The sequence below is a fragment of the Mus musculus genome, chromosome 7, assembly GCF_000001635.26.
Source record: "Mus musculus strain C57BL/6J chromosome 7, GRCm38.p6 C57BL/6J".
Lineage (NCBI taxonomy): Eukaryota > Metazoa > Chordata > Mammalia > Rodentia > Muridae > Mus > Mus musculus.
The window spans coordinates 26,398,808-26,418,008 of NC_000073.6; the positions used below are offsets into that span (position 1 = coordinate 26,398,808).

At 40.9% G+C, this 19,201-nt stretch overlaps 1 protein-coding gene across 1 annotated transcript in view; it reads right to left on the reverse strand.

Moving 5' to 3' along the window:
* Nlrp9c (NLR family, pyrin domain containing 9C) overlaps positions 1-4,893 on the reverse strand; it is a 39,010-nt gene extending 34,117 nt beyond the window's left edge. Inside the window, exon 1 of the mRNA NM_001042612.2 lies at positions 4,850-4,893. The gene's annotated coding sequence lies outside the window, so the exon portion shown is untranslated. The remainder of the gene's footprint in view (positions 1-4,849) is intronic.
* Positions 4,894-19,201: the final 14,308 nt, after the last annotated feature.

The following is a 19,201-nucleotide window of genomic DNA, read 5'->3' on the forward strand; positions in this document are numbered from 1 at the left end:
AGATATTTATGAGCCACCACATGGGTATTGGGAATAAGACCCAGGTTTTCTGGAAGAACAGCAAGTGCTCCTAACTGCTGAACTATCTGTCCAGCCCCAGAAAGAAATCCTTGCTCTTGGACTATGATATTCATTTGCAGGAAAACATTTTTTTTAAGTTTAGGTCATCCCACTTATACTTATACTCTCCATGTCTATCCATTTCCTAAAAAAATAATACTTTATTTTTTCATTATAACTGGACATAATCCGTTGTTTATATGTTACACATTCTCATTATTATAACTCATTTTCTTATAATCCCATTGAGCAGCCTTTCTCCATCCCCTCGTTCCTCCTCTCCCCAGAAGGTTTACCATTCTTCATTCTCCTCCTATGAGACCAATTCCTTGTCTTTAGGAACTTAACTAATTTAAGTGTGACTTCTTTAAGTGTGCTCTCATGACATTTGCCTTTTCTGATCATCCATTAGCAAAGGGGGCTAGTTGTAAAGTCACGTACATTGGAAAGAAATACTATCTTGACTATGAGAAGTTAAAAAAAATTCTAACAAAGAGAAGCAGTGTCATTCAGAACAGGTGAAAATGTGGGCAATAAACTCACACTAAGCTGTTTCACATCACTACTCACTACCTTTCAATGAACACCCTCTCCCTTCCATTAGGAAGAAAACTCCCAAATCAGAAAAACATGTTAAAACATCATGTTCTGAATCAGAAACCATGGTCTTGCCTAAAAATCACAATTAAAAAGTGACCAAAGGAAGACAAAAATCCTAGAAGTCACCTGTAAGATTTTTAGACAGGGCCTCATTATGTTGATCTGGCTGTTCTGAATCTAACTTGATGTAGAACAGGCTGGCCTCAGATTCTCAAAGTTTCACTGCCCCTGTTTCCCAAGTAGGTAAAACTTAACCATACATTTCTCCCATCACTTAAAAGAAAAAAACTGAACATACGTACAAGAGAAACTGAAGTCTGTTACACATAGCAAAATAACAGAAAGAGGCACTTTTCCATTTCTCTATATATAGTATTTAAACACCACATAAAAAATGTTTGAACCTGTGACTTAGGTGTGCAGTGAAGGCAGTATAAAGGTAAAGGTGTGAATAGACTCTTCGGTTGAAACCTAGCAAGCTCCCTCCATCAAAACAGAAAGTGAGTCTTACATTTGTCCCCCAATTTCACTACCCAGAATATATTCCCAAGTAACAACTTCACACGTGTTCAAAGATGTGCCTGAATAAATGAACATTAAAGTGTTTTGAAAAGGCCTAAACTTAAATACCCAACAAATATAATAGTAAATAATGGCTAGATGAATTTGAGTAGTTATTAAATGTCCTATTAAGTAGAACAGAAATTACAAGTTAACTGGGATATATATGACTTTTCCTGCTAGACAGCAGGACCTTACACACCTGACAGAGGCCAAAAGGGAGTCCTAAATGTGCTAGGCCATCATCTTTATACATCTCAAAACCTTTGGTTGTAGAATGAAGACTGTACAAGTTCACATATTGGATAAAATTTTTCATGGTATACCAACATTCACAGTAGCACTATTCCCTATAGCAAAGAGCTGGGAGTTGCAAGATACCCATCACTGGATCAAGAAATGGCATAGGCTTTTCCAACACATGGCCATTATTTGGTCACGACAGGGAGGCAAATGCTGGCATGTACTATAGCATGGACAAACCTATAAAGGGGATGGTAAATGAAATCATCCACTTATCAGATATCATAGGCCATTCATTTGAGGTACTTAGATTGAATACATAGGATGGGAAAGTCGAATCTAGGGATTGAAAGAAGAGGACAAGAGGGGCAAAACATTTCATAGAAATACTTTCTGTCTAGATTACTGACCAGTTCTGGAGAGGGATGGGAATCCAAGAAAGTAGGTATATTAAATCACAGAACAACAGTTCCAGATTCTTAACAGTAGTTAAAGGGACAAGTGCCCTGCCAGAATATTTTACCACAAGTTTTTTAAAAACCTGTGTCCGATCTCTTCCTAATTATCTTTTCCTGTTGGGCTTGAGACTGTCCCTGAAGGTTCAGGATCTCACACAGGTGTCACAAACATTTGACTAATCAGTTTTACCTCTCAAACTGCAGTCAAGCTTCCTCACTGCATGAAAATTTGAGCTGACTTTAGGCTCTAGCCCATCATTTCGTGACATGAACCTCAATGGTCCTGCCAATGCCTGCCTCTCTTCTCATAGAGGGCAACACCTGGCTTACTCAACCTATGGCACTTTTCTTGTGCTTATCAAAGGGACAGAAAGGATGATGTTGAAATGATTTTCCTATCAACATGCAGCTAGGTTTCCCTACCTTTTCTGTGTACCAAAACGTTACTTCAAATCCAACCAGTCAAAGCACCAGAAAAACAGGTTACAGATTTAATTCCCTTTGTGCCTGCATTGATTTCTTTTCTCAACCCAGGTTTTGTTCATCTCACAGTCAGAACTGGCATTCAAAACAAATCTGAGGAACAGACCTTTGAGTTTCAGTAGTCATTTTTTTCACCATTAATTATCCAGTATACACAGCTTCAAAATCTCAAGATCTTAATTAATATGTTTAAGACATGGTCTTATTGAACCCAGACAGACCTCAGATTCATTGAAAGTCTGAAAACAGCCCTAAAATTCTGATTGTAGCTGGCCATTGGTACATTGTAGGTTCTTCCATTTAGCACCCTTTATCTCTGTTTTCACACCCCAGACACTAGATAGGAGAGAAAAAAAGAGAGAGGGGAAAGAGGTCCCTGAATCCAGTTTCTTCCCTTTTGCTTGTTTCATCATGGCTACTAACAAACTGTAATCAGCCTCCTTAAATGACCAACAACTCCTTTTAGGGTACTACCATTTATACACTCTTTGAAAACAGTTCAATTCTAAATGTCAATTGGAGAAATTATCTGCGGCTGGCAAATCCATGCTTCTGTTAGATCATGAGTCAAATCATGGTCAGCTCTTGCAGACAGCTGGAAGCAGCCCAACCTCCCTACAACTGGGAATAAAATGAAAGCACATACTTATAATATTTCTGTGTTGTTTTTTAAAAAAAATTCTAGAATTTTCAAAAATGCCACTACATCTGATCCTCCAGTATCTACCTCCCATGGAACAGGGATCACAGCTGTGATCTAACATTGCTTATTAAAAGAAAAAGCATCAGCTCAGAGCCCCCAAGACCAAGTTTTCAGACCAAGTTCTCAGCACAAAAGAGATTTATTGGCTCCAGAGAGTGATAGAGGGCAGGAGAAAGGGACAAACACGGGAGATGTCTGTGGGTGGGGTGGACAAAAGACTGTCTCGAGATAAAGAGGAGACAGACATGGCACACAGGCCAATGGTGGTTTATAATGGTACAAGGGGAAAGATGGTGTTATGATGAGTTATTTCATTTGAACGGGGAATGTTAATTAGATAAGCCAAAGGAGGATTTTGATTGCTGGACTTCCAGTACTTTGATAACTAGTCCTTGGTAGTTAGCTTCAAGAGGAAGGATTGGCCAAATAAGGGGATAGACTTTTGGGGACTAGCTTTAGGGGTATAATCTAGTGGCATTTAGCAAGGCAGAGGAAATGAGGGGAGAAGGGTAATCCCTACCAGAGCCATGCCAGTCACATCTGAGGTGACCAGAGTTCTGTTACTGATATGATACAATTCTGAGGAAGGAACCCCCAGTTCCATGCATGCCAGACCTGGCCAGCACTAACTAAACTATGTTTTCAGCCCTAATTAAAAAATATGAGCCTTGACTCCTTTTAGATGGATTCTTTTCTTTCATCCAATTTAGAGTTGGAAACAGAAAAGTTTAATTTTCTTTTTTACTTAATTTATTTTGAGACAGTTTTCACTGTGTAACCCTAGCTAGCTTGAAACTCCCTATGTAGACCAGAATAGCCTAAAACTCACAGAGGTATACCTGCATCTGCCTCTTCAGTACTGAGACTATAGTTGTGTGCCACCATGTCCAGCCTATTACATTTTTTGGGGGGTGGGGGTGGGGGTGGGGGCATGCATGTGATACAGTGCACATGTGAAGGCCAGAAAAACTTCTGGGGATGTTGTCCCTCCTTTTATCAAGTGGGTGCCACAGATGCAACTCAGATAGCTGCCTTGGTAGCAAACACCTTTCCTATCTGAGCCATCTCATCAGCCTAAGGGAAACATAGACTTTTAAATGGAAGGAATCTCAAGTACACAATCTCTACAAATTGGCATACTTTTCATTAGAATTGTTCCTTGCCATCTTTTGATACATATGCAGCTAGAATCAAGAGCTCCGGGGTACTGGTTAGTTCATAATGTTGTTCCACCTATAGAGTTGCAGATCCCTTTAGCTCCTTGGGTACTTTCTCTAGCTCCTCCATCAATGGAAAGAGAGGCCCATTGGACTTGCAAACTTTCTATGCCCCAGTACAGGGGAACTCCAGGGCCAAAAAGTGGGAGTGAGTAGGTGGGGGGGAGGGTATGGGGAACTTTTGGGATAGCATTGGAAATGTAAACGAGGAAAATACCTAATTTTAAAAAAGTAAAAAAAAAAATCTTAAAATAAAAAAAAAAGAATTCTTCCTTGCAACAACAAAAAGAAAGATGTCATCTCTGGATCCCCCTCTTCTGTTCATTCCTCTAAACAAGTAAGAGAACAATTGAGAAATGATACAGTGATGGTACAGTTAATTGTATGGACTTATATAAAATCATACTAAATAATGAATGAGGGCCAAAGGTTTACTCATGATTCTGTAGACCATCAGTAAAACATTGAATGGAGGAAACAGACAGAGATAAAAGATATTTCAGTAGAGAAAATGAATTCCTTACCCAGTCCAGACCTGGTCCCATGGGCTAGTACTTATTGAAGGGCCACTGTGAAAAACTAAGACTGACTAAGAAGCCATGCTAGCTTCTTGATTGGCTGTACACCTCGCCCTTTCATTGGCTGCTATGGCTCTATCATTGGCTGCAGGCTTTGTCAAAAATATTTCACCTGTGCTATTAGGTTTCAGGTATAAGTGATCACCATTGAGCTGAATCCTGGAAACTCTTGCGATGCTGGTAATGCAATTTTCATTATTATAATATAAGATAGTGACAGTAGTTTAATCCCAGGACCTCTCTGAACAGCTTTTTGCTCCCATTGAGAGAGATAGGATATGGGACCCATTAAACATATAATCAAAATATCTGATTCCCTTTATTTTGTGATTTTTCCCCCCAAGGGAAAACATTTTATCGGTATGGATTTTAAAGGCAAGATCTAAGAATTGTCTGTGAGGAAGTAAATGGTGGCTCTTGAATGACTAGTTACATTTACAAAGCACAGAAGCTGATGTCTTTGGGTGTCTAACAGCTCCCCGAATTCCTCCTGCATCTCTAACATCAGGTGAGAGCTGATGTGTGTAAGGCTTTTCTCACAAAGTCACCACACTATCTGACTGATCTATGTCAACAGGAATATTACTATACCTAATTTCCAAAGTATTTGAAGGTATCAGAGAAGAGGCTAGAGTTGAGAAGACAGATGCCTGGTCAACACAAATTTTAATCACTTTCCTATGTTGCCCCACTGCAGTGTTACTCAGACTTACTAATGCTGTCACCATTTAATAGTTCCTCATGTTATAATGATGCCTCTACCCATAAAATTATTTTCATTGCTACATCATAACTGTAATTTTGGTACTGTAAATATCTGTGTCTTCCAGGTGTCTTGGGTAACCCCTGTGAAAACATCATTCAACTCCCAAGTAGGTTTAAACTCACAGGTTGAGAACCATGTGTCTACAGGAACACTGTTCAGGCAGTGGACAGGTGTGACTGAACTTTATTTAGGGAAATAGAGATTAGAAGCTTCTGAATCCTCTCTACAAGATCTGAACCAACAAGTGCTTTACACCTGCCTTGAAATTCTGTCCAGATTTCCTCACATTGCATCTCTAAATGATACCTAGCTATGTCAGATAGCACATTACAAGAAATACATCTTGATGTCTTTTTAAAACATGATATTATATTTATTTGTTGGGAGCCATGCACTTGTCTATGTCAGAGGACAACTTGTAGGAGTCAGTACTCTTGTTCCACCTATATCTCCCAGTGATTAAACTCAGATTGTCATGCTTGGTAGCAAGCGCCTCTACCCACTGAGTCGTCTCACTGGCCCCTTGTTTTCCCTTTCGTTTTTATACTTATTATCTTAAGGGCTGGTGAGATTGTTTAGTGGATAGAGCATTTTCTGAAGAAACACTAACAGTCTGAGTTTAATTCCCAGAACTGTCATAAAAGGTAGATGGGGAGAACCAAGTCCCAACCTGTCCTCTGACCTTCACATATGTGACATAACATAGAAACATGTATCTACACAATACCAAATACATAAAGAAATAGTTACTTAATTAATTGAAGTTTCTGATAGGTGCTACGGTATTCTAAAGGGTTTAAAGGTGGTTTGTACTTGTGTTCTCTTCTTGGTGATTTCTGTGGCCTCTATCACTACCTGCCTGACAAATACAGAGGTGAATGCTCTCAGCCAACCATTGGACTGAGTACAGGGTCCCCAATGAATGAGCTAGAGAAAGGATCCAAGGAGCTGAAGGACCTTGCAGCCCCATAGGAGGAACCAACCAGTACCCTCAGAGCTCCTAGGGACTAAATCACCAAGAAAAGAGTAAACATGGAGGGACCAATGACTCCAGCTGCATATTTAGCAGAGGATGGCCTTGTGTGACATCAATGGGAGGAGAGGCCCTTGGTCCTGTGAAGGCTCAATGTCCCAGTGTCGAGAAATGCCAGGACAGGGGAGCAGGAGTGGGTGTGTTGTTGAGCAGGGGGAGGGGCATGAAGTAGGGGACTTTTGGAGGGGAAACCAGGGAAGGGGATAACATTTGAAATGTAAATAAATAAAATATCTAAATAATAAAAATAAAAAGACATTTAAAAAGAAAACCAAAAAGGAATTGATATTATTATAAATTTGATGGTGTTGATGATAACATGGTGATGGAGAAGGTGATGATGAAGAGGACAGGGATGGAAAAGATGAGGATTGTTATAATAATGGACAAAGTTAATATATGTTTTGCTCTCTTAAATATAAAAATTTAACTTGATAGTACATATTGGGTATACGTCAGTATACAAATAAATACACATAAGGTGTATATATAACATATAAATATACATGATATATTTGTAATATATTAAAGTACAAAATAAATATAGGTATATTTAAATTGACTATATTTAAATTAAATTTATTTAAATACAAAATAATTATATATAATGTATAAATATATTAAAATATATGAGCTTAACTGTTGCGGCCGACCAGCAGCTCACAACGAACGGTTCAACTGAGATGGCAACTCCGGCTGCCAGAGAGGAACTAGACGGGCAGAAGAAAGAACGAAGCCAAGTCAAAGTCACTCTGATCAAAGCTCAATTTTACTGTTGTGACACTCAGTTATGAAGGAAGGGGGAGGGAACCCGATTCCCGCCAAATAATCTCGGAATCCAGTAGCAGGGTGAGCACGTGTGTGGCTCCAAACAACAAAACAGCAAGGTCCAGCAGTGGGTGTGGCAGAACGAATGAGCAGGAAGCTCCACCCCTGAGCAAGCAGGTTTCAGGCTGGGGGAGGGGAGACTACATCTCCTTCCTGTTGTTAACAAAAATAAAAAAAAAAAAAGACTGGCCTGAGTCAAAACATTTATCTATGTTCAATAGTTCTGCTTGAATTCTAGGGCTAAAGAAAAAAAACCTGTTTCCGTGGGATTCCCTAACTTTTCTTATGGTAAACTGTATCTGGCTAAGACTGTCGTTTCTATCCTAGTAAACAACTAACAGAAAAGCCCTGGGCTGTAGGCTCTGACTTTATAATGCTAATTTGTGCTGAATAGGTAACTTCCTAGTTGAATTTTAAGTAGGGCGTTGGAACCCTGGCTAAGTTTGACTGAACAAATTTGAAATACACTTTAATAAGAATAACACTGAGTTGATATTCTTCCGCATTTTTGGATGAGAGGCGGGAAACAGGGAGAAGGGGGTGACGACTGACTCCACAGTACAAGGCCAATTGGCTTTTTTATTTGTGTGGGAGCCAGTGTAGGGCTTGCCCTTCCAACAGTACGGTCTCCAACCTCTCTCCCCCCTATTAATTAAGTTTAATAATGCAACGCTTAACTGAGGTGATCAAATGATTTTCTCATCCTTAGATGAGTGGGCTTTTAACCTTGGCTTGGGTGGATATTGACCTGATTTCTCTCCTGGGTGCTGTCACGACCCACACCTGTGGCTCTTGGTATCTTTTGGGGAGGGGAGGCAGAGCCGTAGATTTTTTTTTTTGTTTTGTTTTTTAGCTGGAATTAGATACCAACCTCTATTTTAAACCAGGTATAACCCACAGGAAACTCAGAAATGGTCAAGCTGGACCTTCCCCTGTAGTAGTTCTCTGTACCAAGCGATACCCATACTGTATTCGTATGATCACGAACCAGTATGCACAGTTCTGAAGTACTGTGTAGCTCCTAAAGGAGAATTATTAACCTCAGATTTAGCAAGGCCTAGGCAAGAATTATGTCATTAGTAACACCATGATTTGTGGCTAAAATAGGAGCTGGAAGTCGTTCTTCCTCATCTCTGTTATTTTCATAGCCTGAGGAACTAAGGACACCTTGCAGTAACAGCAAGGGTGAAAAGCCAGAGGACAGCTAAGGGACTAGGCCCGTCTATCAAAATAAAAACCAATCTCTTTTCTGCTCTTCTAGCCCTCTTGGTAAACCTAAATTTTAAATTAGACCGAAGGCCACGTGCTGGAATGTCCTGGGAATGAAGATAGCAGTTGTCACCTGTGTGCTCTAGGGGGGCAGGGATGCACATCTGCTGGTCTGGCTGGAGAATGTTGATTAACCTGCTTGAAAAACAAAATCTAGACAGTGAGAAAGTAGAAAAGCAGATATTCTTTTGGGGAAGTCAGGTACTTTATTCAATTGCAAACAGTAAAGCTGAGGTTAATCTCCACCCTCCTGTCGGGTAGCAGGCTCAGAGAGTAGTAGGAAAACAGCTTTTCTGGGAGCTTCTGCTCTCAGCTTAATTCTAAGCACAAGAGGAATTTTAGTCTTCAGAATGATACTTATAAGAAGACTCAGAGTCTGTGTTCATCTGACGAATTAATCTCTCTGGCAGCCACCGTGCTCCATCTTCATCTCGTGAAAAAACACAAACCGAGCTCCTTTCCCAAATTAGAACCAGATCTGGACCCTTCTATTTGTTAGTCAGGGGGTCCTTCTATTTTACCAATGCATAAGAATTAGAAGTAATTGGATGCCAATGGCGATCCACTGCACACTGACCTTTAATATCAGTTTGTAAAAAATTTAGAACAAATAAGGTAAAGGCAAGGTGGGCCTTTGGTGACCTTGGGGGAAATAGCTGCCCCTCTTTTGTTTTAAAAAGCCAATTCTTTAAGGTGCGATGAGCACGTTTAACTATTCCTTGTCTCATGTGGTTGTAAGGAATTCCAGTTTTATGTTTGATACTGAATTCCTTACAGAATGAAATAAAGTTTTTACTAGAATAAGATGGCCCGTTATCAATCTTAATAAGTTTAGGCAATCCCATGGCATTAAAGGCTTGTATGCAATGATCAATTACGTTTTTTGAAGCCTCTCCTGTATGCAGAGAAGCAAAAAGAAATCCTGAACAGGTATCGATGCAAACATGTATATATTTTAGTTTTCCAAATTTTGCATAATGGGTTATATCTATTTGCCAAATATGATTAGGCATAAGGCCTCTAGGATTGACTCTTAGATGTGGCACTGGAGATAATGTAATACATTTAGGACATTGTTTTACAATCATTCTTGCTTGCTCCTTAGTGATCTTATGTCGGAGCCTTAGGGTATGGCTAGAGAGATGAAACCTTTCATGATCACGTTGGGCCAAAGCAACAGGATCCGAAACTAAGGCTTCTCCTATTTAGAGCTCTGTCAATGCGATCATTACCCTCGGCCAGAGGCCCAGGAAGACCAGAGTGAGACCTTATGTGGCCAATATAAAACGGATTTTTCCGGGCAAGAATGATGTTTTCCAATTCTGAAAATAAAGATCCTGATGGCATATTGAAGTTAAATGTACCACAGGTTTCCAATAAGGGTACTGACTGAGCAACATATAAACTGTCAGTAAAGATATTAAACGCCTCATGTACTGACTGAAAGACCTTTAGTACTGTTGTTAATTCGGCTAGCTGAGCCGAGAGACCAGGAGTCTCTATGACTTGTTGATTATTAATAAGATATCTAGCTCGCCCTTTAGAGGAGCCATCAGTAAAAATCAATAGAGCATTATTTAAAGGCTGTAAAGAAGTCATCTTAGGAAATATCATATCATGTACATTTAAAAACTTTATCAACCTATCTTGGGGGTAGTGGTTGTCTATAGTTCCGTTAAACCCTATTTGTGCAAGCAACCAATCTGTACTATGCTGTTTCAGCCAAGTGTCCTGACTTACGCTGTAAGGCTGAACAATGATATCCGGCTATTTTCCAAAATAAGTCAATGTCTGCCTTCTTCCAGTGATAATCATCTGAGCCACTGCTTCGTGATATGGCAAGATATTACGTTTGGGAGATATCCTTGAATGTATCCACATTATAGGAAGTTTTTTTGCCACAGCAGTCCTGTAGGCACATGAGTCGTATTAAAAATTAACAGGTGCAGTGGCAAGGAGTAATCTATATAAGTGACAAACTGCTCTTTAATAGCCTGTCTACAAAGTCCTGATATGGTTCATCAGAACTCTGCCGAATGCTAGCTAAACTTTCACCAATATCTCCTTTGACTGGCAACCGTCCCCAAGCACGGCATGCGGCTGTGGCAATTTGTGCGTACACTGCAATGGGAAAATCAATCTGATTTGTCTGTCCCTCATATGGACCCTCTCCTAAAAGCATGTTGCTATCCCAGTCTGAATTACCAGACTGAGCGTTAGAAGCAGCAGTTTTTTTACTGGCGTCTTGCCATTTAGAATCCCAAAGCAAAAAATCTCCTCCTGACAGGGTAGCCTTTGAAAGAGTCTTCCAATCTAAGGGGGTTAACTGTGACTCCACAACTGTGTCCAGTAATGATGAGTGAATGGGGTTGAAGGGCCATATTGCACAACAGCCGCCTTTAACTCTTTTATCAACTTGAAATCCAAAGTCTGGTAATGTCTGGCCCTAGTATCTTGCTGATCAACTACCTCGACCACAGGAAAGGCTAGCATATTAGACATATTCTGTCCTTTTCCATGAGCCTGACTCACAGCTCTTTCTAGCGGCACCTGGTGAACTACAGAAGAGTTACTCTTTTCCGATTTTGACATCTTTTTTAGTTCTTGAAGCTCATTAGTCAGCCTCTGAAGCTTAATTTTAAACTCTAACTTGCTTAGTCGTGTGTCCCTATGAGTAGCACCTTCCGAAGTGGGGACTATAGGTGGAGCGGGAGATTCACAAGAGAACCAATTTTCATTAAAATAATGGGCAGCTCCTCTATCTGAGTGATTTTTGTTAAAAATCAGTTTATCATCCGAGTTTCTACATTTATCAATTTTTGAGTTAAGAAGATCTTTTTCTGAGGAGGCCCTCTCTGATAGGCACTCCTCCTGAGATACCACAAGCTCCACCTGGGGACAATTTAGCCCTGGAGAAGTGGCATCTTTATAGCATCATTTACGAGTGCCCAGAGGCCTAAGGTAAAATTATCTGCCTGAACGATTTTCAAGGCCTCACCAACTTTCTCCCAGGTTCTGAAATCTACTGTTTCTTCTTCCTTGAACCATGGGCAACAGCTATCTATCTTACCTAAAAAAATGTCTTACTAATTGTACTTCAAGCCTTACTCCTCTGGCCTGAAACAACTCCTGAAAACTAAGGGCAACCGCCTGTTCCATAACTTTAAACCCTTCCTTCTTCCGCCTGAAGCAGCTTCCTAAAAAGCTGCAGACGACCGCCTGATTCCCGTATTTAGTTCCGATTAACATGCTGCTGACCTAAGCAGAACCAGCATTGGTTTAGCACTGATTTAAGCTTAGCTCGTATCCTACCGCACCCTCAGCAACACCTTACAAAAATGAAATTTTAAGCTAGCGCTAGCATGTGTACCTGTTTGTTGCTCCAGTGCCCGATACCAAGATCTTTTGCCTTTCCTGTGGAGCTCCACACCAACAGCGTTTTGTCAGCGCCCTTCTGCCATTCTTCAGGTCCCTGTTCGGGCGCTAAACTGTTGCGGCTGACCAGCAGCTCGCAAGGAACGGTTCAACTGAGATGGCAACTCCGGCTGCCAGAGAGGAACTAGACGGGCGGAAGAAAGAACGAGGCCAAGTCAAAGTCACTCTGATCAAAGCTCAATTTTACTGTTGTGACACTCAGTTATGAAGGAAGGGGGAGGGAACCCGATTCCCACCAAATAATCTCGGAATCCAATAGCAGGGTGAGCACGTGTATGGCTCCAAACAGCAAAACGGCAAGGTCCAGCAGTGGGCGTGGCAGAACGAATGAGCAGGTAGCTCCACCCCTGAGCAAGCAGGTTTCAGGCTGGGGGAGGGGAGACTACACTTAACTATATATATGTGATATATGTAAATACAAATTATATCTGCCTATTATGTGGAGTCCAAACGGTTCGAAGATTTTGGTTTTTATAGGTACTGTCAATGTTATTTAGAAGGCAGGGTTTTTTTTTTTAACTTACTATAATATATTATATTAATCTTACCTGTATGGGAATCTTTCAAATCCTGAATTTTTTCCACCAATTATTTACTTGCTCTCCATACATCCTGATCTCAACCCCACTCTCCTCTCAGTAGCTCCCTTGCACAGCTACAACCTCCATTGCCCCAACCCCTTTTTCTCTGAGAAGGAGGAGGCTTCACCTGGATTCCAACCCACCCTGGCACATCAACTTGCTGCAGGAATAAACACATCCTCTCAAGCTGAGGCCAGACTACCAGCCCAGGTAGGGGAACAGAATCCACAACCTGGCAACAAAGTCAGAAAATCCCCACCTCAATTATTGATGAACCTGCATGAAGACCAAGCTGCTCATATTCTATATATATGGGGGGAGGGGCTCTTTGATTGGTGGTTCAGTTTCTGGGATCCCCCAAGGGTCCAGTTTTGTTGACACTGACAGTCTTCTGGTAGAGTCTCTATCTGCTCTAGGTACCTCAATCCTTCCCCCAACTCTTCATTAAGATTCCACAATCTCCATCTAATATTTCCTTGGACATATTTGCATCTGTTTCCATCAGCTGCTAGGCGGAGCCTCTCAGAAGACAATTATGCTAGGCTCCTGTGTGCAAGCATAACAGAGTATCATTAATAGTGTCAGGGATTGGTTATTGCCCATGGGATGGATCGCAAGTTGGGTCAGTCATTAGCTGGTCATTCATTCTCTGCTCAATTTTAGTTCCTGCAATTCTTATGGATAGGACAAATTTTGTGTCAGAAATTTTGCGTGTGGTTTGGTGTTCTTATCCCTCCAGTTTGAGTCCTGACTTACAATAGGAGGTGGACACTTCAGGCTCTATATCCCACACTGCTACAAGTCTCACTCAGTTAGAGTAACCCTCATAGACCCCCTGAAGCATTCCTTATCCCAGGTTTGTGGTGCATCCTAGAGATGAGCCCCCAACTGCTGCTGAGTTCCTCTAGCTCTCCAGGCCTTCTCTCCCTGGATCTCCCTATGCCTGATTCCCACTGCCTCTGCTCCCATCCTCATCCACGCTCTCATCACGTTCCTTCCATCCATCGCCCTCACATGAATATATTATTTGCCCTTGAGTATGAGATGCAAGCACTCATACTTCGGCCCTTCTTGTTACTTAGCTTCTTTGGGTCTGTGGATTGTAGCATGTTTTTCCTGTGCTTTATGGCCTATATCCATAGATTAGTGAGTACACAGGATGTGCACCTGGCCAGGTCTGGGTTCGCTCACTTAGGATGTTCTTTTCTTTCTTTTCATTTTTTAAAATTTAATTTTATTGTTTTTACTTACTCAATTTGCATTCTGCTCACTGCCCCCTCCCTGTAATCCACTTCTACAATCCTTCTTGCTTCATGATTTGCCCTTCCCGTTCTCCTCTGAGCAGGTGGGTAATCCCATAGGTATCCTTCCAGGCTCTGCAAAGCTATGCATTTTCTTTCTCACTGAGGCCAGACAAGGCAGTCTAGCTAATAGAACATATCACACCTACAGGGATAGCTCCCATTCAAGTTGTTCAGGACCCACTTGAACACCAAGCTGCATATCTGCTACATATGATTAGTGAGTTCTAGGTCCAGCCTGTGAATGCTCATTGCTTTGTAGTTCAGATTCTGAGATCCCCAAAAGTTCAGATGAATTGCCTTTTTTGGACTTCCTGTGGCAGTCCTATCCCTTTCTGGGACTGCAATCCTTCCTCCTATTCTTTCATAAGTGTCCCCAAGCTCCATCCACTCTTTGGCTGTGAGTGTCTGTATCTGAGTCTGCTGCTGGGTAGAGACTCTCAGGGATACCATGCTGCTGTCTGCAAGCATACAGTGTATCATTAATAGTGTTAGGGCTTGGCTCTTGCCCACGGTATGGGTCTCAACTCTTTCTCCATCCTCTGTGCCTGCATTTCTTGTAGACAGGATAAATTTTAGGTTGAAAGTTTTATGGGTGGTTTGGTGTCTCTATCACTGCCCTGGGGTTCCTGTCTGACTACAGCAGGTGGCTCCTTCAGATTTTCTATCACAAATGTAGTGAGCCACAGCTCAGGACACACCCATTGATTCTTGGGTGCCTCTCTTATACCAGGTCTCTGTCTTGTTCTGGAGATTCTCCCTCACCTCCCCACCCACATCAATTGCAGATTTCCATTATTTCTCATGGCCACATTGCCATCTCTCCTGTCCTTCCCCACACCTGATTTTGAACCCCACATTCCCCTCTCCACCCCTCTCCCCCAGCTGCCCCTCCCTCTGTCTCTTATGACTATTTCAGGATGCTATTTTCTAGCACTATCAATTTGCCTGCAAATTTCACTGACTAGTGTTCCCATTGTATAAATGAACCACATTTTTTTTATCCATTCTTTACTTGAGAGACATCTGGATTGGTTCTACTTCCTAGCTATTATGAACATAGTTGAACAAGTGTCATTGTTGTAGGCTAGGGCATCTTTTGGGTATATACACAGGAGGGGTATAGCAGGGTCTTGAGGTAGAACTATTCTCAAATTTCAGATAAACCACTAAATTGATTTCCAGAGTCATTGTACAAGTTTGTACTCCCACCAGCATGGAGAAGTATTCTTCTTGCTCCAGATTCTCACCAACATGTGCTGTTGGTTGAGTTACTTATCTTAAGCATTCTTATGGGTGTAAGGTGGAATCTTGGAATCACTGTGATTTGCATTTCTCTTATGACTAAGGTTATTGAACATTTCTTTAAGTATTTCTGGGCCATTATGAAATAACAGGTCTCACAAAACTAGAGTCACAGACAGATGTGAACTCCCTAAGATAGATTCTGAAAGCCAAAGCTGGGTCCACAGCAAGAACAGCCTGTGGTCTATGGAACTCTTCTTTAATCTTTTTGTAAGAGCAATTGTGGTTTGAGTTAGTTGGTTTTGCATTTTGAAAACCGTATTTCCCTGATGGCTAGTGATTTTGAAAAGATAGGTGGAACAACAATATGAACTAACCAATACCCCCAGAGCTCATGTCTCTAGCTGCATGTGTAGCAGAAAATGGCCTAGTTGGCCATCATTGGGAAGAGATGCCCCTTGGTATTGCAAACTTTATATGCCCCAGTACAGGGGAATGCCAAGACAAAGAAGTGAGAGTAGTTGGGTAGGGGAGCAGGGTGGGGGGGGGGGAGGTATTGGGAACTTTCAGGATAGCATTTGAAATGTATATAAAGAAAATATCTAATAAAAATACTTTATGGCAATATAAAAAAAACTTTCTTTTTTTTTTAAAGTTAGATTACCTTCTTTTCCTCAGGTTCCTCTTCATTTTCATCCCTGTAGTTGTTTTAGACAGGAACAATTATGGGTCAGAGTTTTGATAGTGGGATGGAAAACCCATCCCTCACTTGATGGCCTGTTTTTCTGTTGGAGGTTGGCTCTACAAGTTCCCTCTCCCCAAGGCAGGGAATTTCATTTAAGGTCCTTCTCTTTGAGTCCTGAGAGTCTCTCACCTCCCAGATCTCTGGTACATTCTGCAGGGTGTCCCCCCCCCCCAATCTCCTACCTCCTGAGGTTGCATGTTTTCATTCTTTTTGCTGGTCCTCAGGGATTTCAGTCCTTTTCTCCCACCCAATACCTGATCATGTTCCCTGTTCTGCCCTGCCCCCATCCCCTTTCCCTCTCAGATCCAGAGTTTAAAATAAACAAATTAATTTTAAAAAGATATTAAGACTTTCTTCAGTATGTATTTTTAATGAGTAGTATGTATCTCCTTAAACTTAGGGTTTCACAAAAAATTTAACATCTATTTTATTACTTACTTAATTTTTTTTTATAAAACCCCATTCATGGGTTATAGAATATATGAATGAAAATCTGAAATCTTTTAGCTTATTTATTCTGAATTTTATAATTTGATATATATTATTAAACCCAATTTTTTTTTCAAGACGGAGTTTTTCTGTATAGCTCTGGCTGTCCTGGAGTTCACTTTGTAGACCAGGCTGGCCTCGAACTTAGAAATTGTTTTTTTGCACAATAAAAAAGTTAACTTACAAAGTAGCAGTTTTCTTATAGCATTTTTATACCATCTTGGTTGGCTCTCCTCCCTATCCATTATCTGCCCATTTCCCTGCCCTTTATACCTGTTTCACAATCCAATGTCCAATGATTTCTCTCATACATTAATATCATATTATCACTCTTTTCTATTATTCTTTCCACCATTTTCTTTGAAAGTCTCCATTCCTCCAACTTTCTTGGATTCCTTTCTAGTATACTTGGTGACGTATACCAGCTTTGCGGTATACTTATGCCCACATAAAATCATTTACATAAAAGTTAAAAGCTAGGGTATGCACATGAAAGAAAGCTAGGCTTGTTTACATGTATAGGCCTTTCCTAACTATACTCATTTCCTAGTTTCATTCATTTTCCATTTCTGTTTACGAATGATGACTCCTTTGGATAAATGCTCCACATTCTCATTATCTGCTCATCAATTGATGGACTGAGGTGTAAGCTGTACCAATGGCCTTTCCTGGTGCCAAATCACAGTGCCAAATCTCAATTTCTCTACATGACCCCTTTTTGACTTCAAACCCAGTACCACCTGAGGGACTCTTACACATTTCCAAGGTACAACCTTGGTCATTCCTGGAACACAGATTCTTTGTACTCTCAGAAAACACTTCCCAAAGGATTTCACCTCAGTGAAACTGGTCTCCTCCTCCTCCTCCTCCTCTCCTCCTCCTCCTCCTCCTCCTCCTCCTCCTCCTCCTCCTCCTCCTCCTCCTCCTCCTCCTCCTCCTCCTCCTCCTCCTCCTCCTCTTCTTCTTCTTCTTCTTCTTCTTCTTCTTCTTCTTCTTCTTCTTCTTCCTCTTCTTAATTATTTTTTTATTTTAGAGGACAGTAATTTCTTTCTTTCTTTTTCTTAGATATTTTCTTTATTTACATTTCAAATGTTATCCCCTTTCCTAGTTTCCCCTCTGAAAATCTCCTATCCTCTCCCCCTTCCCCTGCTCTCCAACACACCCACTCCCACTTCCTGGTCCAGGCATTCCCCAATACTGGGACAAAGAACCTTCACAGGTCTCTTCTTATTCATCACTATTTTCTCATCTCCAGGTAATCATCATCGGTTGTACCAGTAGCCCCTTTAGTCTTGACCCTAAAACCAGAGCCACATGACCAAAACTGCCAGTTCTACTTCTTGGTGGGCCTTTAACATGGACCCCTTGTTCTATAAACCCTTCAATGCAAGCTTGACTATCTTGGAAGCATCTCTTTAAACCATCCTTAAACTCAGAGATCTGCATGACTATGTCTCCTGAGTTTTGGGACTAAATTCATGTACCACCACAGATGGATCTACACATTTCTCTGCTTGCCACTTTCTCTGTTCCAGACTGGTGTCACACTCAGAGATCTGCTTGCCACTGTCTCCTGAGATTAAAAATGTGTAGCACAATGTCTGTGCCTAAGAATTTCACAGCCTTTATGCCTCAAGATCCAGATCAAAAGCTGGTGTTTTCCAGCCCCAAATCTGGATCACAAGTGTGCCCTCTACTTCTACACTGCAGTTCATTCCAGATTAAAAGTCAAAATGAAAACAATAACAATAACTTAACCTGATGCATTCCTTATTCAACTGAAAACATGAAATATAAGCTTATGTAGGCAGGATCTTGTCCAGAGGATACCACTCCCTTAATCTGTTTAATATCCTTAAATACATGGTTTAGATCTATTGCACTTCTTGGTGACTGTTTAATACTTGACACATACATTTTGTATTTTTTTAAGGTTGCTACTCTTTATCAAAATGCTCTTCCTTAGAATAAAATAGAGGACAAAATTTATGCTGGGAATTTCTGATACTTCCCTCTTCAATGGAATGAATCTGAGTTTTTTTTCACCTTAGCCTCAGGCATACTCTTCTGACAAGGACACAAAGCAGCAACACCTTTTTTTTAAAAAAGAAAACATTATAAGAACAATCTCCAGAGTTCAAATCCCCCTCAGCACCAATGTCTTCCATATTCCTACCAGGATGGCCCATTAAGTCACACTTAAAGAATTCCATGCCTTTCCAAATTTAATGTATGAAAATCCACATTCCTCCAAACAGAAACATGGTCAGGACTATTACAGCAATGCTGCATTTCCCAATACCAACTTCTGTCTTCATTTGGGGTTCCATTGCTATGAAGAGACACCATGAACAAGGCAACTCTTACAAAAGCCAATGTTTATTTGGATCTGGTTTACAGATTCTGAGGTTCAGTATATTATCATTATGGCAGTAGTATAGCAGCACATAGGCAGGTATGGTACTGGAGGAACTGAGATTTCTAAATCTTGTTCCAAAGGCAGCTAAGAGAAGACTGTCCTCAGGCATTTAAGATAAGGTTCTCAAATCCCACCCCTACAGTTACATACTTCCTCCAACAAGGCCATACCTCTTAATAGTGCCACT